The sequence below is a fragment of the Nannospalax galili genome, unplaced genomic scaffold, assembly GCF_000622305.1.
Source record: "Nannospalax galili isolate Female #2095 unplaced genomic scaffold, S.galili_v1.0 scaffold54, whole genome shotgun sequence".
Classification (NCBI taxonomy): domain Eukaryota; kingdom Metazoa; phylum Chordata; class Mammalia; order Rodentia; family Spalacidae; genus Nannospalax; species Nannospalax galili.
Window position 1 is genome coordinate 9,596,541 of NW_008341028.1, and position 20,543 is coordinate 9,617,083.

Sequence of the window (20,543 nt, forward strand, 5' to 3'; positions counted from 1 at the left end):
GACTCAGACCTTCAAGTTTAGATCTGCTTCTTTTTGTGAACTTTATGTGTCTTTGTGGTTTACTTTTTGGGCATGAAAAGCTGGTTCCTCTAAGCTTCCAGTTCTCTCTTTTGATTTTATGTTGGAGTGGCTGGATTGCTTTCGTCTTCAGGAGTTCCCACAGAGGCCCAAGGCAGATGAGGATCAGATGCTCTCAGGCTTTCTCCCAAGGTCTGAATCCCTCCAGGGAAAATTTTGGCCCCAGGAATTTGGGGGTTGGACTGGCCTGGGAGCCAGGCCCAGGAAAGATGCTGGTCTAGGGCAGCTGGTGTCTGTGCCGCCAGACATACAAAGGAAAATGGGGGCGGGAAGCAGCCCCAAGGGCTCCTGGGGACTTCACTGAGTAGCTGGGTTGGTTTGGATGCAAAGGATCAGGAAGAGGAAAGGTCAGCCCCAGCATCCAGGAAAGAGGCCTGTGGGTCGTGCAGGCCCAGGGAAGTAGAGGGAGGTGAGGGCCGGGCCAGGCCCAGAGTGCTCCTGGGGACCTGAGAAGGAACTGGGTTGGTCTGGATGAAAAGGATCAGGAAGCAGTGGTGGTTCCCCAGGTGTCTGGGCCACCAAGACTAGGAGTGGGACAGGACCCAGGCTAGGAGGAGACACAGGTGGCAGAGATGGGAGGGTGAATGAGGCTGGGGGAGTCAAAGTGTGGAGGGCGCTATCAACTTATACAGGAGAGAGGCCTGCCTGCAGGTCTGAGAGAGGCTGTGTGTGGTACAGGCCCAGGGAAGCAGTTGGAGGTGAGGGCAGGGCCAGGCCCAGAGTGCTCCTGGGAGAGAGGCCTGCAGGTTCTGCAGGCCCAGGGAAGCAGAGGGAGCTCAGCTTAAGACCTTTCTTAAAGTTTCCCTGCTTTATGTTTCACTTGTGTATAAATGTAAATGAAGGGGAGACAAACCAGAAGAAAAGTTCATAGTTTAATTTTTTCTTCTATATAACTTTAGATTTCTCTAGGTCAGCATAAAACGTTTCACACTATAAATCAAATACTAACTCATTGCCAATTAGGCAGTATCATTAAAATTAAACATGTGTTGTTTGAGATAGAATTTCAACCCTGCAGCCCAGGTTGGCTCTCCTGTGTCAACCTCCCTAGGGCTAAGATTACAGGATGTTCCACCACCTGGGAAAACCTATGTATTAAAGGCAGGCATAATTTTTCTTTGATTTTTTTTTTTAATGTGTATGAGTGTTTTGCCTACATGTATATGAGTCCACCCATGCATGCAGTGCCTTTGGAGGCCAGAAGAGTGCATTGGATCCTTGGAACTGGAATTTCAGCAGTTGTTAGCAGTAGTATGGGTGCTAGGACCCGAACCCAGGTCCTCTGCAAAAGCAGCCAGTACTTTCTAACTGCTGAGCCATTTATCCAGCCCCTACAATTTTTCTTTAAATTGAACATACTGCTAATCTTTTAGAGTGTATGTAACAAGTTTGAAAGTAAATCTGCAAGGTTTATCCTCGAGATTATGTAAAAGCATTTAATTGACCACTGTGGAATTTTTAAATAGAAGTTTTAAATAATGCTTTTCATATAATATGTTTGAGCCAAAGATGTAGCTCAGTTGGTAGACTCTTTACCTAGTATGCATAGAGCTCTGGGCTCTATCCCTAGCACTGCATACACTAGGAGTGGTTCATACTTGTACAGAGAGTTTCTGTTAACTTTCATTCAGTATCCCTTGCTGTGCATCTTCATAACCATGGGACAGTGATCAAAGGAAACAATCTGTAGTGACTTACTGAACTATAGTCGATTACAATTTCACCAGCTTTCCCCACCAGGGTCTTTTTCCAGAATCCCACATTGTATTTAGTGAGATTGGTATTCCCTTAGGCTTTTCCTTTCTTCCATCTTGTTTCATGACTTTGACACTTTGGTTAGATATTTTGTGGAGTGTCACTTAATTAGGGCCTCTCTAATACTATATCATAATTAAGTTGAAGTTACAGGTTTAGGGAAGGACACCACAGAGGTTGTGTGCCTTTAGCATATGGTGTCAGGGTTCACATGATGCTTACTCTGTTATTACCTGTGATGCAAACCGTGATCACTTGATTATGATGTTATCTATCAGAGTTCCCCATTGTAAAGTTAGTGTTGTTAAAACTCTTAGTAAATATTTTGGGGAAAATATTTTGAGGCTCCTCAAATACCGTTTATCTTCAGTGTTCTAATGACTTGTTTTAGAATTTATCGATAGGCCTTGTCTGAGGCAGTTATTACTGTGGTGTTCAATGGTGATTTTATGTTCCCCTTGTTCTTTGTATATTTATCAATTATAACCCTCTTATGGGAAGCAATAGTAGTCCTTCCCCTTATATCACTGTAAATGCCTATATTTTATTCTTTAGAAATAGTATTAAGGTAATTCATATTAAATTCTTTAGAAGTAATATTATTGTTATTTTATTGCTTTAAATTGTTCTAGTTTTCCCACTGGGAACTTTTAAGTTTGTTTCTGTAGCCTTTCTACATATTTTTCCATTTAAAAAGGCAATTTAGGACTCTCTTAAGATCCTCCTATGTATTTTCCCCCTCCAGGCCTGGTATCACCCACATCTGGGTACTAGGTGTGTGCTCATGACCACTGAGTTGTTACTGCTTTTGGGGTTTTTTGTTTTTTTTTTTATTTTGATCTTTTTTGAAACAGGGTCTCCCTGTAGCCCCAGCTGGCCTGGAACTCACTATGTAGACCACACTGGCCTGGAACTCACAGAGATCTCCCTGCCTCTGCCTCCCAAGTTCTGGGACTAAAGGCATGTGCCACCACGCCCAGCTTTTGCTTTTAGGCTTTTAACTGTCAGAGCTAGAAACTGTGTATGTATATCAACCCACATGTATGCACACTTGCTGGAACTACAGGCATGTGCCACCATGCCTAGCTTTTGCTTTTAGGCCTTTAACTGTCAGAGATAGAAACTATATATATATATATCTCAACCCACATGTATACGTACTTCTATATTTCTCTGTTCATGTTTTAAAAATTGTGCCAGAGATGTAGCTTTGTTGGTATAGCACTCACCTAGCATGCTAAGACCTTGGTTCAAGTCCCAACATCCGCCTCCTTCAGGTTGCATTCTAACTCCAGTTCCAGTCTAGGACCCCCTGCTGCTTCTCTGATTTACGTCTCCTATAGTAAGAAATACGGCAGTCATGTACACAGTTACATGTCTGTTAGCAAATAGGAATCAGTGCTTATGCACACTTCTTTTTGTCTTTATTCTCACAGTATCCAGAGTGTTCTTTTCCAAAATTAAGTTTTTGTTCCCCTATCCCCCAGCTCCTTTAGGTCTGTTGTTTCCTTTTATTTATATCATAGAGTAATTTTTCACAATTTGTAATTTTTGATGTTTTTATTAGAATATATTCATTATAATAGGTTTCATCATAACATTTTCATATATATACATAACATATTCTAATTATATTTCTCCCTGGTCATCCTGTCTGGTCCCCCTCCCTCCTACCAATCCCCCTCCTCTTATCAACTAGCCCTTCTACTTTAATGTCTTTTTTTTTATGACTCAGTGATTTTAGTTAGGGTACAATTTGTATTTTCTTGGATTTCCTTGACGTGATTGTCTGTAATTTGTATTCTGTAAAATTCAGCATATTTTATAGTTTTATTGAGTTTGAAAAATGCATAAGATCATATATCTACCAAGAATAATTCTATGAACCCCCAAAGTCCCTAGTGCTGTTTTGTACTCAGCTCTCCTCCCACCTCCAAACCCTTGCAATTACTGATGCTCTTTCTGTCTTTTCAGTAAGCCTTTCCTAGAGTCTCATGTATATAATGGAATCACAGTGTTTAACCTCTGGGGTGTGGCTTTCTTCACATAGCAAAATGCATTCTACACTCATCCATTTGTTGCACAAATCACTAGTTTTTTTTTAAACCTTTTTATTGATAATTAGTATTCTGTTGTACTACCAGAATTTGTTTATTCATTTCTCATATTGATAGACATCTGGGTTGCTTCTAGTTTGGGCCAATCATAAATGAAACTGCCAAAATAGTTACATTAAAGGGTTTGTGTGTATGTAAGTTTTTGTTTCATGTCGTTGAAAACCTAGGAGTAAGATTGTGAGCTTTATTTTATTTTTTTGAGTATGAGTATATTGCCTGCATGTATGTAAGTGCATCCATGTCATGCAATGCCTACAAGGTCAGAAGAGGGCATCGAATCCCCTGGAACTGGAATTATGGCCGGTTATTAGCCTTTTATGATCAACTAAGTAGGTAAAATCTTTCTGGTGCTGGGGATTAACATACCTGTTAAGCAGACACTTTACTAGTGAGCTACATTCTCAGCCCCTTCAGTGTCTTTTAAATGGAATGAGTTGCCATTATCTCCAATTATTTGGCTATTTTTATAATGAAATATACATTTCCATATGTGAGGTTTGATTATCTGTGCTTATTACAAGGGAATATATATAGCTGGATATTTAAAAGATAATTTTATTGTTGTCTAAAACTATATCATTTTACAGGGATCTGTTCAAAGATTACATCTCTGACTAAAGAACTGTGTAAATCAAGGTAAAGTATAATAAATTTGCTAGTGCTCAAGATTGACTTGTGTTGACAAATATGATTTTAGAAAAATAAATTTTGAGCCAGGTAAACTTTGACAGTCAAATGAACAAATCTATTATTGCTTCTTGGGATATCTATCAGTATGTGCGACTTTGCTGTGTTACTATAACTAATCAGATAGTATGTGAGATTAAAAATGGATGTTTTTAAACTTGAAAGGGTCGGGGATGTAACTGAGTGACAGAGTTCTTGCCTGGTATGCTCAAGGTCCTGCCTTTGAGTCCTCAGCAATGTCTACCCCACCAACACACAAAATACCCCCCCCAAAAAAACCCTAAAACATAAAAGACTCACAGAACTAAACTTGGACTGCATTATATAAATATTTGAACTTACAGCTTAAAAAATATATTGCTTCAAAATTAATAAAAATGTGTGGGTTATTTATCACCTTTTTTGTTTTTCAAAGGTTCTGCAAGAATACTACATGGACAGGCTTTTCTGTTTGCTGTATAAAGTCCTTTAAAGAACTTAATACAGTGTATGTGCTAATATCATTAAATTGGGGAAATATGTATTCCTTAAAAGATAGTAGTCCTGTCATGTTATTTGAGTAGTTAATTTAATTCTGTTTGTAATTTTACTTAACTAAGTTATTCTCTGTTTCAATAGGAGAAAGCTATCCTTTGCAGTATATTTCTTACCAGTTCAGATTCTGAAATGATGTTAATATTAGATGGGATGACTTTATTTAGAATGAGCATATTTCCTAAATGTCCTATTTAGTAGTGTAAGTCCATCACTGATGTTCCTAGCGACTAAACCGTGTGTTACTATGATGGTGGTAGTCTAATTTAAACTTTACTTTCGATTGAAAAGTGCAGGCCTAAGTGACTGCTCTAGTTCCTTGTGGTGATTTGAATGAGAGTGTCCTCCATAGGCTCCAAGTATTTGGACATTTTGTCCCCAGTAGAGTGAAGTGTTGCTGTGAAGACCCTGACCATGTTGTGTTTTGGAGGAATGTGGAAGACTTTGAAAGTGGTTGAATGCTATAAGCAGAGTTTAACAGGCCATTGGGGTAGGAGCCTGAAAGAAAGTGCTGAGAGCAAGGTAGTTCCAGAGGGAACTAAAAACTTGAACAGCATCTGGGATGTTGGCAAAGCATTCTGGCCTAAGAGCTTGCTTGAAGCTTAAGTTGAAAAGTAATGGACTAATTTCTCCTGTGGACAAAATTTCAAGACAGCCCAACATTGAATTTGTGACATGTTTATTAACAGTAAGTATTATGGAGATCTACAGTGAGAAAGAGCAAGTGGGACTGAAAGAAATGTAGATGGTACAGTTTGGACTGAAAAAGAGCAGGGTACTAGGAAGATAAGTGTTGGAGCCAAGGCATGTGCTGAAGGAAAGGTGCTTTTTGATAAGGACATTAGAGCCATTATAATAGGAGAGGCCTATAGACTTGCACTTAAACAGTGGGAGAACCTTCAGGGCAAGACCACACCCAGCTAAGCCTCCAATTCGTGAAAGGAAAATACTGGAGGAGAATAGCTGCTAATGTGGATGAAACTGGCCAGGGCCCATCTCATTCTGGCAGCCAAACTTGGCAGTGTTCAGGTGGTGCTGGCTTTGGAGGCATGAAAGATGCAAGAGTGAAGGGGTCATTGGTTCTTCTTCTGGTTTCAGAGAGCCACTGAGGCCAGGCAGCAAGCAGCAGGGATGACCCTGCATGAAGGTTCTAACAGACCAAGAGGCCTTAACAGGCCATTGTATGAAGCATTGAAAGTGAAGCCTGGTTCGTAGTAGAGACCCCAAGAAGACCTTTGGAGATGCTAGGACTGTGCCAAAGAGCCTGCACATGGGAGTGGTAGCAGCCCAAGAGAGAGATGTATTCAGCGAAGCTGGGCTGAGCCCTTTAAATGTAAAGTCTCAAAAGTCAGACATGGAGCTACTGGATTTGGTGTTTGCCCTGCTGGTTTTCAGTCTTGTTTTGGTCTGGTATTTCCTCACTGGTATGCCCCCATTCCTCCCTTTTGGAATGGAAAAGTATATTTAGTTCCCATTTTATGTTGGGAGTAAGTAATTTGATTTTTTAAAAAATATTTTATTTTTATTTTATGTGTATGAATGTATTACCTGCATATATGTGAGTGCACCTGTGTCCTGTAATGCTGCGGAGGTCAGAAGAGGGCATCAGATTCACCTGTAACTGGAGTTAAGGGCAGTTCTTAGCTGCCATGTGGGTTCTGAGAATCGAACTCAGGTCCTATACAAATGCAGTCAGTGCTCTTAACCACTGAGCCATCTCTCCAGCCCCCAGTAATTTGATTTTATGGGGATTCACAGTTAAGAGATTGTCTTGAGTCTCAGAAGACTTTTGAATAGTATTGAGACTGGTAAAGATTATGAGGACATTTGAGGGTAGACTAAATGCATTTTGCATTTTATATGGTCATGAGCCTATGGGGGCCAGGGAGTAGAGTGTGGTAGTTTGAATGAGAATGTCCCCCAGAAGCTCCAAGTATTTGGACATTTTGTCCCCAGATGGTGGCACTGTTTTGGGAGGTTTTAGGAAGTGCAGCCTTGCTGAGGAAGCATGCCACTGGGGGCGGGCTTTGAGAGTTCTTAACCTTTGCCAGATTTCTAAGCATGCTAGACTTTCTTCTCTGACCATGTCCTCCACCTCCCTCCCATTAAGGACTTTAACCTTCTAAACCATAAGCCAGATTAACTCTTCCTTCTGTAAATTGCCTTGGTCACACTGCTTTATCAACAGTACCAGAAAAGTAACTAATACATCCCAGTATATAATTTGCATGTTGTCCTCCTTCTTCAGACCCTATTTTATCAATTAGATACAATTATGAACAACAGTATTTACCAACCCTTGTAAAAGGAAAAATATAAAAGTATGTATAGATAGTATTTCTTTCTTCCCTTTCTAAAACACAAGTGTTGTGATGAAAAGAATGTGGAGTTTTATTTGTTTTAGGTGTTGACAGCAGTCCACTTATTTATAGAAGACTAGAAGGTAAATTTTATAAGTGCAGTTAAATATGCTTTCGAGCATGCAGCAGCCTGCAGTTTTATGACAGGTGGCAGTATAAGATTCACAGTTTCTATTGTTGAAGTTGGGAGATTGAAAGAGAATGAAGTTTAGTTTCTTTTGAGCAGCTGTTCTTTAATCACCTCTGGTTCAGGTCCTTTGTTTTCCATTAGCTTACAAAATAGGTGTGATTAACCTCATTTTACAAATAAAGAAAAATAAATCTATAAGATGACAAAGCTAATATCAGAAGAGTTAGGATTGGAATCTTTGTCTCTGGCCTGTAAGTGCATACTCTTTCCCACCATGCTAAATTGCTTCTTTTAAGATTAGAAAAGTAGGAGATCCTAGCAGACAGCCTGAGAGGGTGGGTTCGGACCTCTATCTGTGTAGAGGCTCTGATCTCACCAGACCACCAGAGAGTGCTGGCCTCCCTCTGGCCTCCATCTAACAGGGCCTGAGAACCCAGGGGACTGCCTGAGTACCTCTGGATTCCCCTAATTGCCCCATACCCATCCCCCTACCTGGGATTTTGTGAGGCCCCTCCCAAGGCCCCAGGGCAGATCTAGCTTTGGTAGACTAAGGCTGAGATCCTAGCAGACAGCCTGAGAGGGTGGGTTCGGACCTCCATCTGTGTAGAGGCTCTGATCTCACCAGACCACCAGAGAGTGCCCAGTTCTGGCCTCCCGCAGGCCTCCCTCTGGCATAGATAGGGTTGAGAATGCAGGGGACTGCCTGAGAACACCCAGATCCTGCCTCCATGTGGTGAAGGAAGCCTGAGTATACCTGCCTGGAACCTGAATTAGGCTTCTGTGGGTACTCCTGAATACCTGATAGGAAGCCATCGGTTCCCCCCAAATTAAACCTGAGAGAACCTGAACCCTGTACCAACCAGCTTTACGTAACCAATAAAGAAAGGATCTAGGCACCTAGATAATACAAACAGAAGCATACTTCAAATTAATTCTCATATCAGAATAATAACAATTCACATGCCAAAACCACAACGAAAGAACAATAAAATGGAAAGCCAAAACACTATGTCCCCACCAAACCCCACCAATCCTGTAGAAGAGTTCTTCAAGGAGACCCCCCTAGAGCTAACCCAGGACACTGATTTTAAAATAACAATTATAAACATGATCAAGGAATTCAACAAATTTAAAGAACACACAAACAAATCAAAGAGCTAAAAGAAGATAGGGATAAACTTCAGAATAAATTCACAAAAGAGATAGAAACATTGAGGAAATCTCAGGCAGAAATGAAGAAACACAAAACTCAGTAAGCTGACTTGAAACAATGGGAAAGCCTCACTGCTAGAATGAATGAAATGGAAAATAGAATATCAACATTGGAGGATAAAGTTGAAGAATTGGACCACTCAAGCAAAGAGTATGGAGAATTAAAAAAAAAAAACAAAACAGGAATGAAATATGCAAGAGATGTGGGACAACATGAAAAGACCAAATCTATAGATCATAGGAATAGAGGAAGGAGAAAGATTTCAGGTTAATGTTGTTGACCAGATATTAAACAGGATTGTAGAAGAAAATTTCCCACAATTAAATGAAGACATCCCCATACAAATACAGGAAGCACATAGAACACCAAATAGCAGGATCAGAAAAGAAACTCCCCAAGACATATCATAGTAAAAACACTGAATGTACAGAACAAAGAGAGAATACTGAAAGCAGCAAAAGAAAAACAACAAGTCACATATAAAGGAAAGCCCATCAGAATTACAGATGACTTATCAATGCAAATTCTGAAAGCCAGAAGAGCCTGGACCCAAGGTATTTCCAGTTCTACGTGACAATAGATGCCAACTCAGAATATTTTACCCAGAAAAAATGTCTACTCTAGTTGAGGGGAAAAGAAAAATCTTTCATGACACAAACAGCCTGAAAGAATACTTGTCCACAAAACCAGCCCTTCAAAGAATATTTGAAACAATACAGAGAGCGGAGAGAGAAACAACTGTACCCCAGGGGCAACAAAAGAAAATAAATAATGGTATAATCGAGGAAACACAAAATTATACAGAGAACACAAACAGCAATGAAAATGATGGCAACCAACACACACCTTTCAATAATAACTTTAAATATCAATGGACAGAATTCCCCAGTCAAAAGGCACAGGCTAAGTGAATGGATTAAGAAACAAAATCCATCTTTTGCTGTCTGTAAGAAACCCATTTCACCTTCAAGGACAGGCACTACCTTAAGGTAAAAGCATGGAAAAGAATATTCCAAGCAAATGGCACTGAGAAACAAGCAGGGGTTGCAATTCTAATATCTGACAAAATGGACTTCAGAGTGAAACTAATCAGAAGAGAAAAGGAGGGTCACTTCATTCTGATCAGAGGAACAATTAACCAGAAAGTATTACAATCCTTAACATATATGCACCAAACTCTGGTGCACCCAAATCCATAAAAACAACACTACAGGACTTTAAGACACAGATTAACCCCAACTCAGTAATAGTAGGGGACTTTAATACCCCACTGTCTCCATTAGACAGGTGAACTGGACAAAGAATAAACAGACGTCTGAATTAAATAATACCATACATCAAGTGGACCTAACAGACATATTTTGATTATTCCACCCAAACACCAAAGAATACACTTTCTACTCGGCACCCCATGGAACTTTTTCAAAAATTGACTACATACTGGGCCACAAAACAAACCATAACAAATACAAAAATATTGGAATAATTCCATGCATTCTATCAGACCACAAAGCAGTAAAGCTCAAAATCAACACTGGATGAAGCCCTAGTCACTGCAGGAACTTGTGGCAATCGAACAACACACTCCTAAACAATGAGTGGGTCAAAGGAGAAATTAAGAAAGAAATAAAAGAATTCCTGGAATTCAACGAAAAGGACAATACAACACAACATAACCTCTGGGACACATTAAAAGCAGTCCTAAGAGGGAAGTTTATAGCTCTAAGTGCCTACATTAAAAAATTAGAAAGAGCCCAAATAAATGACCTAACACTGCAACTCAAGGCACTTGAAAGGCAAGAACAAATGAAACCCAAACCCAGCAGACGAGAAGTAATAACAAAAATTAATGAAATAGAATTTAATAGAAACTAATGAAATAGAAACAAAGAAAAAAATACAAAGAATCAATGAATCTAAGAGCTCTCATTTTGAAAAGCTAAACAAGATAGACAGACCCTTGGCCCAGTTAACCAAAAGAAGGAAAGAGCAAATCCAATTCAACAAAATCAGAGATGAAAGGGGAAACATCACAACAGACACCCTAAAAATCCAGACCATTATAAGGGACTATTATACGCCACTAAATCTGAAAATCTAAAAGAAATGGATGGATATCCGAAATCATGGGAACCACCAAACTTAAACCAAGAAGATATGAACAGTTTAAACAGACCCATAACGTATAAGGAAATTGAAACAGTAATAAAAGCCTCCCAACTAAAATAATCCCAGGCCCAGATGGATTTACAGCAGAATTCTACCAGACATTTAAAGAAGACCTCCAACCAATACTACTTAAATTATTCAAAATGATAGAAACAGAGGGAGAACTCCCAAATTCATTCTATGAAGCCCACATCTCTCTAATACCCAAACCAGGTAAAGACACAACCAAGAAAGAAAACTATAGACCCATATCTTTAATGAACATAGGTGCAAAAATTCTCAACAAAGTACTTGCAAACTGCATTTAGACACACATCAAAAATATCATTCACCATGATCAAGTAGGCTTTATCCCAGAAATTCAGGGATGGTTCAATATACACACATCAGTAAACATCATTAATCATTTAAATGGACTCAAAGACAAAAACCACATTGTCATCTCAATAGATGCAGAAAAGGCTTTTGACAAAATTCATGCATTTGTGTTCAAAGCCCTAGAGGGAATTGGACTGGAGGGAACACACTTCAAAATAATTAAAGCTATATACAACAAACCCACAGCCAATATTGTTCTAAATTGAGAAAAACTGGAAGCATTCCCATTACAATCAGGAACCAGACAAGGATGTCCACTATCTCCACTCCTTTTCAACACAGTGCTTGAAACTCTTGCTAGAGCAATAAGGCAGGAGAAGGAAATTAAAGGTGTACTAATTGGAAAAAGAAGAGGTTAGACTATCACTTTTTGCAGATCATGTGATCCTATACCTAAGAGATCCCAAAAGTTCCACCAGAAAACTCCTAAAACATAAACACTTTCAGTATAGTGGCAGGTTATAAAATCAGTCTACAAAAATCAGTAGCCTTTGTGTATACCAATAGCAAGCAATTGGAGAAAGAATACAGGGAAATTCTCCCATTCACAGTTACTGCAAAAATAAATAAATAAAATAAATAAATAAATAATAAATAAATAAATAAGAATAAATATGACCAAAGACACCAAAGATCTCTACAATGAAAATTTTAAATCATTAAAGAAAGAGATTGAGGAAGACACCAGGAGGGGGAAGGACCTCCGGTGTCCTGGGTTAGAAGAATTAATATTGTGAAAATGACCATCCTACCAAAAGCAATATATAGAGTCAGTGCAATCCCAATCAAAATCCCCATGACATATGTCACAGAATTAGAAAAACCCATCCTTAAATTCATATGGAGGCACAAAAGACCCCAGATAGCCAGTGTAACCCTGAGCACAAAGAGCAATACTGGGGGGATTACTATATCAGATCTCAAAGTATACTGCGGAGCTATAGTCATAAAAACAGTAGGGTACTGGTGCAAAAACAGACAACATAGATCAGTGGAACATTATTGAATATCCAATCCTGAGTACACGCAATTTCAGCCACCTGATGTTTGACAAAAGTGCTAAGAACACACAATGGAGGAAAGAGCATCTTTAACAAATGGTCCTGGCAAAACTGGATCTCTACCTGTAGAAGAAGGAAACTAGGTCCTTATCTTTCACCTTGTACAAAAGTCAACTCCAAATGGATCAAAGACCTCAATGTGAAACTGAAAACCCTAAAACTATCAGAAGAAAATATTGGTAGTAACTTAGAACATGTAGGTGTAGGAAAGGATTTTCTAAATCAGAAGTTGTTCAGGAAATAAGGTCAGCAGTCAGTAAGTGGGACCTCATTAAATTAAAAACTTCTGTACAGCAAAAAAAAAAAAAAAAGTGAAGAGAAAACCCACAGAATGGGAAAAAATCTTCACCAGTGACACATCTGACAGAGGTTTAAAATCCAGAATATATAAAGAACTCAAAAAACAAAGAATTGAGAAACCAAGTGACCCAATTAAAAGATGGGCTAAAGACCTAAACAGAGTTCTCAAAGAATGAAATTAAGATGTCTAAGAAACATCTCAAAAAGAGTTCAACATCCTTAGTATTTAGGGAAATGCAAATTAAAACCACCCTAAGGTATCATCTTACTCCAATCAAACTGGCTAGGATCATGAGAACAAATGATACCCATGCTGTGTATAGGCTATCCAGTGTGCATACCCTTAGGTCATACATAAACTCAACAACCCCTTAGTTATCTCGGTGAGAATGTAAAAGATGTTAAAAGGATATGGGAATGCTGATATTTTCCAAAGTAGAAAAAATGAGAAAGCCTAAGGAAGTGATGAAGGTCTGTTTGGGTTTGTTATATATAAAAGATGAAACAAAAATAATATACATGTAATCTTAAAATATCTATGGCCATAGTTTAGTCAACTAGTTTAAGGAACAAAATATAAATCCAGTCCATGTTTATCTAAGAATATTTGGTTCTTTATCTAAGGCTTATCTAGATAGCACATGATAATTAAACATATCAGACTGCTGAAACTAACTTTATTGGATTTTTAACAGCCATACTTCAAGGCCTATACTAATGTGGTTAGAGGGACTTAAAGGACAGTTTTTGCCCCTTGCCCTCCAAGGTCAACCAAGTTCCAGGGGACTATGGAACATCTCTCAAAATGTCCTGTAGCTGTGGTGAGTCACATGTCCTCTTGTTCAGGGAGGACATGGAGACCCCACAAGATGGACTTGAACCAGTGTCCAGTCTACAAAGAGGAGGGTCAACCCAGAGGAAACATCTCATCCATGCTTCCAAGTGAAGCCAGACATGGTCGAGCAGGACCTGTGACTTATCGCATAGATGGAACTGGTAAAAGAAAGGAGCCAGGGGCTCCTCCCAAGCCCATGTGACTCCTGAGGAACAGATCCTCAAATGACCTTAAGTGCAAAAATAAATTGACTTATTTGGGCAACTGTATGATCTTAAACACCCAAAAGGAAAATATAACCAAAGAGTAAAGTCATCAGTATACTTTCAGAGTTCAAGGGATTATACTTCTCAGACATTAGGCTTAAGTCTATGTAAAAAGTTATTTAGACAATTATTTCTCACTGATGATTTTGTTCTGAACCAGGAAAAATGATGGATAAATTTTTCTCCCCCTATTTAGAAGACTTTGAGAGGGAACTGACACTAATTCTAACCACTCCAACAGCTATCAAAATAACCTGAAAGTAAATCCTGAATCCATCCCTGTAAAGTCCAGCCTTAGAAGACAAAAGAAAAATAAGGAGTAACCCAATAGCGGGATGCTTTTGGAAGCCCTTGTCAAGAAATTCCAATGGACTCTTATATGAACAGCTGAAAATTGCCTTGTTCTGACTTTTTTCTAGTTCCCTGTCTAGAACTTGTAATGCTAATTGCTCTTGCCTTTACTTCTCCTTCACATCTCCTGTTCAGGATTCAAGGACCTTCTTTGCCCCTTAGAGATAATAATTATGCAATTTGGGAGTCTTTTAGTTAGACTCATTGAAGGGGTACTCCAGTTGCCTCACGCTGTGTCCCTGTTCAGCATGGAAGAAGCCAGAGTGGTCTGCATTCCTATTCCATATTGGCAATTTGGGTAACCCCTTCAGAGGATGGTGTGATAAGAATAGGAGGTAGGAATTGGCTAGGCAGTCAGGGTAAAAAGACCCCAAGAAAAATAGCCAGTTTGTTACCTAAAAGTCAAAATGTCCTTGGGACTTATAGCAACCTACTCTATTCCAAAGGCCAAAAATATCCAAAGTATTGTATCTAATCCTTAAAAGATTTTAGGGTTACCTCTTCAGAGGGGGGAATGTTGCAGTACCCCAAAGCCCCATAAAAATAAATTTATAAAAAGAAGAAAGAAAAGAAAAAAAGAAAAAGTGATGGGGAGATATGGGAGGTGATGGAAGGGCAGGAGTGGGCATGGATTTGATCAAAACACCTTATATGCATGTATGAAATTCTCAATAAAGTTTTTGTAAAAGTTATAAAAAAAGATTAGAAAAGTGAAAGGTATTGTTAGAAATTTTTCTAAACTTTTAAACTTCTGGTAGGACTGATAATATCTCCTTTGTATGTTATGTTTTCCTCAAATGTAAGAGACTTCGGTTTGGAAAACCTGTTGTACATTTTCTGAGAGAACTGCCAGTCTAGTACTCATTTGTGCTGGTCACGTGGCCACATCTACATTTGATGTGTCAGGAAGGGTTCTTAAGTGACAGTGATAAGTAACAGTTTTATTGAAAACAGAACATCTCTTCATCAGAAAAAATAACACATCTCCATTACTATTAGCAGTTAAAATACCCATTTGAAAAATCCAGTAAGTTATTGGTAGTCTAATAAAAAGTCTTAGAAATGATACTTACTATAATATTTTCAAAACAAACTATTGTATATCTACAAATAATGCTTTAAACTGCTTTGTTGGTAAAGTCATTTTATGATAGATCAATAAATCATTTGTGCAATGATTAAACCACCTTTATCATAACTATATTTTCTTTTATAGTATTATTAAACTATTAAGATTAGTGGCTTTATGTGGAATTTTCATTGCCCACAAAAGTCAGAAGAAGGTGTCATCCCCTGGTACTGGAGTTACAAATGGTTGTTAGCTGCCATGTGGATGCTGGGAATCAAACCCAGGTCTTCTGTAAGAGCAGCCAGTGCTCTTAACCGCTGGGCCATCTCTCCAGCCCCTAGGATTTCCTTTTTAAAAGGGTGAAGACTATCCCTTGTATGTGCCACATTTTGCTTATCTGTCAGTGGACATGTGGGCTGCTTCCATTTTGGGGCTGTGATATCTCTCTGAGACCACGTTTTAATTTCTTTGGGGAATATACTGAATACTGGGATTGTTCAGTCATAGAGTAGCTCTGCTTTTAGTATTCTGAGGACCTGCCGTACTTTATTCCGTAGTGGCTGTGACCCTCTTTGAGTTCATCCTACCTGAAGTTCATTCAGTTTCTTTGATGATTGCATTCATGCCTCTCAGCAAATTTGGAGGTTTGGAACTATTTTTTTTTCCCAAATAATCTCTGCCTCTTTCTCTTCTGAAACTACTACAGTGCATGTATTAGTCCACTTCATGGTAGTGTTCACAGATCCCTTCTTTTTTTTTAATTGATTTTTTGCAGTTTTCATGTAGTATAATTTGGTGGTATTTAGATTCCTTCTCGTATCCTACCCCCCTTATTGCCCCCACCCACCCAATTTTGTGTGTGTGTGTGTATGTATGTATGTATGTATGTATGTATGTATGTCTATTGCCTATAGAGTCTTAATTTGTGTCTCCAAATGTCCTGCGATATGGTCCATTCACTGGAGCCTGGTTAACATAGCCTCATCCTTGAAAGAAACGGTCTCTGCCCTCCCCACAACCATTTGTTGACACAGTCTCCTCGGGTGTGGTTGAAGCTTCTTACCCATATCCTCATGTCTATGCTGGGAATGGGATGATACCCATATACTCTTAAAGCCCATGCCCAATGACATGCTTCCTCCACCATGGCCACACTTCCTAAAGTTCTATGACCTTCCCTAATAGTGCCATAAACTGGGGACCAAGTCTCCAAATACTTGGAGCCTATGGGGTTCATTTCCATTCAAATCATCACAATGGGTATAAGTTTCAGTTGCACAACAAGACTTGAAAAAGCTCTGGGGATCTGTACAGCAGTGTGCCTGTAGCTAACAAATACTTTACTACACACTTAAAATTTAAGAGGATAAAAAAATAAATTGAAGCCATATGTGGTGGTGCATGCCTTTAATCCCAGCACTCAGGAGGCAGAAGCAGGTGAGATTGAGGGCACCCTGGTGTACATGGTGAGTTCTAAGCCAGTTGGAGCTACAAGGAGACTATTAGTTCCTTTTCTTTTGCTGTGATAAAACACCACGACCAAGGCCATATATACAAGAGTTTATTTGGCTTGAGGTTCCAGGAGACTCCACAAGGTGGGGGAGGCATGATGGCAGAGGTGATGAAAGCAGAAATCAGAGAACACCAGACTCAGTAAGCGGGGCTGTATACTCTCAAAGCCTGCCCCCAGTGATGTACTTCCTCTGGCAAAGCTACGCCTCACAAAACCTCCTGACAGCGCCACCAACTGGGGACAAAGTGTTAAAATACTTGGTGCCTATGGAGGACATTTATTCAAATCATCACAGAGACCCTGTCTCAGGAAAAAAAAAAAAAAAAAAAACCTGACGTGGTGGCACATGCCTTTAATCCCAGCAGAGGCAAGAGATTGAGAACAGCCTGATTCTACATAGGGAGTTCTAGGCCACTGGGGCTTCAGGGAGACCCTGTCTCAAAAAGACCAAAAATAAATAAATAAGAAAATTTCATTCATTTTTACTATTAATAATATCGAATTTTTAATGCAATAATATATCCATGCAGTAAAATTAAGCACTAATTCAAAAAAATATTCAGTACCCAACAACATAAAATTTTTAGTGTTCTGTATCCAATAAAAAATTATCGGACATGTGAAAAAGCAGAAAAATGTGATCCTTAGCAAGACAAAAGGTCAACCAATAAAAAGGGAGAAGAGACAATGATGGAATTAGACAAGGACATTAAAATAGCATTATAAATGTACTCCATATGTTCAAGAGAGTGGAAGAAGACATGAACATGCCAAGGGAAAGTGGAAGTTGTTTATAAAAAGAGACCCAGATAAAACTTCCGTAGATAAAAAATACAGTATCTGAAATGGAATTAGTAGCATATTTCAGGAGAAAAGGCTTGATTAAATCCCAGTGACATAGCAATAGCATGCATCTGGAATGAAGCAGCAAGACCCTGGGTGTGCTCAGGGCAGAGAGACTTGTCTCATGCCCCCTGGCATGGATTTGATGCCTGAGACTCACATGTGGAAACAGTTGATTCCCACAAGTTGTCCTGACTTCTGCATATGCATCTTGATGCACACATAGGCAATAAATGAATAAAAAAGTAATGAAAATTTAAATAAAACACCAAGAGAAAAAGAACACATCGTCACTGAACTATAGGGTGTTATCAAGCAATTTAACACAGAATAACAAGTTTCAGAATGACAGGGAGACAGAAAAATAATTCAAAAAATAATGGGAAAATATTTACGAAGTTTGATAAAAGAATCAGTAAGTGGATAAAAACCACTTTTTGAGCCAGGCGTGGTGACTCAGGAGGAAGAAGCAGGTGAATCTTTGTGAGATTGAGACCAATCTGGTCGTCATAGTGAGTCTAGGCCAGCATGGGTTATAGGGAGACCCTGTCTCAAAAAGACCAACCCCTACCCCCAAACCCACTTTTTGAGTTGTCCATACATGACCATAAAAGTAAATTTTAAAAAAAGAATGGGGCAGAGAAGATGGGAGCCCAGTCTTCACATTCAGTATGTGCTGTTAAGAGTCCTTTAAAATTTCACATCTACCTAGAGATAAGAGGTTTTGTAACCAAGAAAAAGAGCACCCCTCTTTATTACAAATGTCTATCCCAGGGTTTTATAACCCATATTCTTTGAGTTGTTTGGAAATTGTAGCTGCTTTGCAGTTGGCTTAATAGAGAAGGAAAGAATTGTGTATCATCTTATTTCTTAGTCAATATTTGCCAGCTTTGAAACCTAAAATTTACCAGATGTGAGCAATAGCTTATTTTCCTTTTTTTTGCAATGCTTGGGATTAGACCCAGACCCTCAAGGCACTTAGCTGCATTATCTATCTGAGTAATAATTAATCTTCTGTCTTGAAGGAGTGATTTTTTTTAAAGCATGAAGCATTGTTCCAGCTGTATGCTAGAGCTTACTGTAGGAAGAGAATACAGCCATATCTATGTGAGGTATGTGTGGTGAGTACACATACACATAAGACGTCAAGGATTCTAACGGGAGGGAAATTGAAGATACAGTTTTCTTTTTGTCAAATACTTATAATTTGAGTATCACTTCTGTAAATAAGCTTAGAGATCTTAAACTGTTTATGTAGGTGTCAGTGAAACATAGTTTTAACTTTTAGATGGTGTGTTGTCATATATAGGAAATGAATTTCTGAACATTTAGAAATGGCTCTTGCATAAAATTCCACATCTCCAGCTTCATTGTAGGCAGGCAGAATTCCTATGCTCCTGTGTGCATTCACTTCAGGTAAGGCAACAAAGTGCCCCTGTGCCCATCATGTCGCAAGCCTAAAATAAGAGGTGAGTGAGCATTCCTACAGAGCTGCTATTAATTCAATTTAGTTACCTTTCTGTTTGTTTAGAAAATTGTTCATCTGGGAAATCTTAACTTAAATCTCATTTAACTCACATTTATGGCTATAAAATTTATGTTCCTGACCAATATATCATTCTGTGGAAAGGCAGATTCTATCTTTTTCTCTTGATTGCTATTCTTGCAAATTTTTATGAGGTAATAAAAATTACAGAAGCTTAAAGAAAAGCATGTATTTTAGAGGAATGTGTACTCTGCTTTTTCAGAATGCTTATTCAGGAAAATGTTAATAGATGTTTAGTAAATATTTGTTGAGTAAATGAACTGATGAAGATTACTCTCATTTTATTGGCTTAAAAAAGAACATAATTTGCAAAACATTTTTCTTTGCCTACTATGAATGTCTTCTGTGTGGTAGGCACTAAATTATGTGTTCCTTTTACCTTACAACTATTTTTGAAGTAGAAGATATTATATCAGATTTACAGATGAGGAAGATTTTTTTTTTTAGAAATGTCATTTAGTTTGCGTAAGATTGTCATCTTCCCAATATTCAAATGTAGGACTGTCAGTCTCTAGAGCTTGGGTATTCCTAAAAACGTTACCTTCCTTTGTTTACCTGTTTATCTGGCTTCTTCATTTCCATAGAATTTTTAACTGAAAACAACATATATGCCAGATGTAGTAACATATGCCTATAATCCTAGCAGTTAGGAGGGCAAGGTAAGAGAATTCAGAGTTTGAGGCAATTCTGGACTAGCTAGTGAGATGATCTCCAAAACTCTGTGTGTGTGTGTGTGTGTGTGTGTGTGTGTGTGTGTGTGTGTGTGTGCGCGCGCGCGCATACTTATTCTAGATTAATTTTATATTGTTTAAAAAGTCAGATCTTTGAGGGTGTTTATTGTTGCTGTTTTTTGAGGTATTGGGAATTGAACACAGGGCCTCATACATGCTAGGCAAGTGCTCTGTCAGTGAGCTACATCCCCAGTCCTCTTATTTAAAGATTATTTATTATTTTTATTTTACGTGTATGAGTGTATTGTTTGCTTGTGTCTAAGTGCACCCGTGTTGTGCAATGCCCACAGAGGCCAGAAGAGGGCATTGGATTGCCCTGGAACTAGAATTACAGATTGTTGTTAGCTACCATGTGGGTGCTGGGAATTGAACCCAGGTCCTCTCCAAGGGTAGCCAGTGCTCTTAACCACTGAGCCATGTCTCCAGCCCCCTCTTTTTAGTTTTTATTTTGAGGCAGAGTTTTGCTAAGTTTACTCTTGTTACCAGGTCTGACTTGAAGTATAATCTGTATGTAATTAAATACACTTTAAAGTATACAGTTTGTTGAGTTGTATCAATTACAGCCACAACTGTCAAAAGCTAGAATATTTTCATACCCATGCCCCTT

The 20,543-nt window shown here is 38.7% G+C and overlaps 1 protein-coding gene across 4 annotated transcripts in view; it reads left to right on the forward strand.

The window, feature by feature from the left end:
- Glce (glucuronic acid epimerase) overlaps positions 1 to 20,543 on the forward strand; it is a 107,210-nt gene that overhangs the window by 53,627 nt on the left and 33,040 nt on the right. For 2 of the 4 annotated variants that reach the window (XM_008836378.3, XM_029565030.1), the window contains exon 3: positions 4,538 to 4,586. The exons of the other annotated variants lie outside the window; for them this stretch is intronic. The gene's annotated coding sequence lies outside the window, so the exon portion shown is untranslated. The remainder of the gene's footprint in view (positions 1 to 4,537; positions 4,587 to 20,543) is intronic. 4 annotated transcript variants of the gene reach the window in all.